Raw genomic sequence first — 3045 nt, 5'->3', positions numbered from 1 at the left:
CACTAACACGCAAACACGGATCAAATAAATTAGCAGATACTCCATTAGAGACCGCGACAAAACATTGCCAGCAAGTTCCATCAGCAGATGGGGTGCTGTCAGTACAAAACTTTGCAGGGTTTTTTTTTTTACAGTACAAAATTTTGCAGGTTTACTTGTACAGTTGTGCCAATGTACATGTAATAATAACCAATAAAAAGAACAGACAGGTATAAGCTCAACAACTGGGCTGCTTAGACACCATCTGAGCCGCTACAAAACACCACCGGTTCTTCAACAGTTTACGAGTTAGAAACACCACTAAAAAGGCTAAACAGGTTGGTCGAAAACTATCCCCGACACCCTCCAGACACACCTGTTAAGCAGAAAGCAGCATGTCTGCCAGGGTAGAAAGAAAGGACCAAGCAACAGTAACTTGCACCTTGCAGAAACCAAGATCACATACGCCATGACTCGTGCCGACATTCATCTGTGTAAAGAGAGCGGTATCTGTCACGACCAAACCTTTCTTATCACCCATCCCACAGGCCCAGCACAGAAACCAACAGCTGTCCCCTTAATTCTACAGAAACAACGCGCCTTGAAAGCTCAATCACACCATCCGCGAGTTGACAGGCGTTTTTCCATCTCGAGAAGCAAGCAACACCATCTCCCCATTTTCCATGCTGGCAGTGCGGCAAGTAACAACTCCTTGAACATGGTCGTCCCATGACCCATCAATAACTTGGACAGTGACAGTGGCCTCGACTGAAGGAAGCAGCGGCGCATATGCAAACTCAAGCGTGCAGCGCTTACAGGTGACGCGTGTAGATACCACCTCATCAGAATGAAAAGCTTTGTAGTAGCTGAAAACTTTGGAAGCCAACAGTTCATCCTTTCCAGGCTCTGTTTTGCTCTTTACTTTTAGCTGAACTTCAAACGCAATCGGGTCAATTAACACGAGCGCACGAGATGGGCCGGTTAACATCAACCATGGATCCTGCAAGCATCACAATCATCATCAGTTAATCAACCAAATCGACAGTCTAGCAGTATAGCACATAGCAGAATAAGGAAGGAAGAAAGAAAGCCAAACAAAACAGACAAGGCATGCTTAGATAGATGGTGCTCACTTCTTGGGTGAGGGTTTGGCAGTCATCCCTAGTGCGATTGAAGAGGAAGTTGCGATTGTGATCTACGGAGTCCCTGGCAGCAACCAATCCATGGACACGCAGAGACCACTGGAGACCATCTTTGCTGATCTCGGTGACTCGGATGTAGAAGATCTGCAAGGTACAATCAGGAGTGGCGTAGCGCAGGATGGGTTCGAATGTATGGTGCATGGCGCCAAGAGCCGCTGCATGAAGCAAAATTGTGCTAAGAGTATTAGACAGAAATACTAGGTACATGTCAGCAGGAAACTACATACAGAATCCTACTTGCAAGAAGCAAAATTGTGATGACTAGAGTCTACAGCGTAATATTATTGGTGGTTTCACCATCCATGTTGTCGTCCATCCAAGCATTGACGGGTATGTACGTACATGGATTGGGTTGGCTAATAATTCCCCTACGTTATGCAAAGAGGTCTCTGACAGAATACATTTTGTAGGAAAACAAAACTACTCATCATTTGATTCCTAAATTACTAGTGCCATGTGTAGGACAACACAATCCCTTCACTTTACTTCCCAGCATCGGTTCATCATTTGATTCGCAGCAAAGATGGAAACAGATTCGACTGACACTCACTTTCGTCGTCGAAGGAGGCGAAGTGGTCGGCGTAGAGACAGTCCCAGAGTTCGCGGTAACCGGGGGATCTCGTCCTCCTCCCTCAGCTCTATGGGCTCCTCCTCCCTTAGAGCCCGCATGAACTCCTCGCGGCTTGGGCGATCCTTCCGGTAGGACAAGGGCTTCTTCTCGCGGGCCATCGTCAGCGCCTTCTTCTTCCCTCTGCCGGTCGTCCTTGGGTTGTTGCCGGCCTCCGCCCCGCCGGTGCTGACCAGCTCCGTTCCCGTCAGCCCGCCGGCCACCATCTCCCCCAACATCTCCTAGGGTTTTCCCCCTCGCTTCTCTGTTTTTCCCCCTCTCCTTTCTTCTCCTTCGGAGTTGGGGGTGCGCGGCGGCTCTGGATCGATCACCTTGGGCTCGGGCCATAGGCGGCTCGGGAGTAGCCGAGTAGCACAACCGAACGCGAACACAAACACTCGTGGTCGACTCTGGAAGAGTACGGATGGGCTCGAGCGGGACGATTCCGGCCGGATGCGCGCGCGTCTTTTTTTTTAAAAAAAAAGAAACTTTTTTTCTTCTTGATCGCACACATTGTTTTTTTAAACACAGTGTAGACGCAAGCGCTCATATACACGCGCATACACTCATCCGGTGTATCATCGACTTGAACCCTGGTGGGTTGGGATACCACAATCCCTCTAATCATCCAACCACAAGTTGGTTCGCATAACATTGTATTAATCAGTAAAATAAAGTACAATTGTACACGTACATACGGAAAACTAGCAGAAAAAACAGGATGTGACAGATGTCCAGTAAACATTATAGATAGAACCCCACATAAAAATATATAATAAATAAGTCATTAGTCCATGCAAACAACCAAATCTGAAGTCGCCGACGACCGTCGGTGTTGCCAAGACGCACACCAAGGAAAGAAGCGGAGCACTTGCAAACCAAATCCATACCAGCGCGATATCCTTGTAGGCGTTGTGAGCGGAAGACCAAGCCTGCAGAACAGGCACTTGACGATGTGGCGTGTGGCCGAGGATGTTCCCCACGCCGACCTAGATTCAGATATGACGCATCCCACCGTTGTTGCCAGGAGAAAACGCAAAATCCACAGTCGTCGAGCCACGAACCTTGTACCAACATCAATCTGTCCCACTTGACGACATCATCATGAGAGGCGACAACCACTAGACACAGGAAGCATAAGGCCGACCACTCCAAACGAACGAAAAGCAGACGAGACCATCGACTCAGCGGCGCCGTCAGGAAGAACATCGCCGTGGTGAGAAAAAGACGAGGCCACCCTATTCGAGCAGCATCAGT

The 3045-nt window shown here is 48.7% G+C and overlaps 1 pseudogene; it reads right to left on the bottom strand.

Moving 5' to 3' along the window:
* Positions 1-234: 234 nt before the first annotated feature.
* Positions 235-2015, bottom strand: LOC119299913 (annotated as a pseudogene).
* Positions 2016-3045: the final 1030 nt, after the last annotated feature.

The sequence above is a fragment of the Triticum dicoccoides genome, chromosome 5A, assembly GCF_002162155.2.
Source record: "Triticum dicoccoides isolate Atlit2015 ecotype Zavitan chromosome 5A, WEW_v2.0, whole genome shotgun sequence".
NCBI lineage: Eukaryota > Viridiplantae > Streptophyta > Magnoliopsida > Poales > Poaceae > Triticum > Triticum dicoccoides.
Note: the sequence above shows the minus strand (reverse complement) of the source record. Positions and strands in the feature narration are given on the sequence as shown.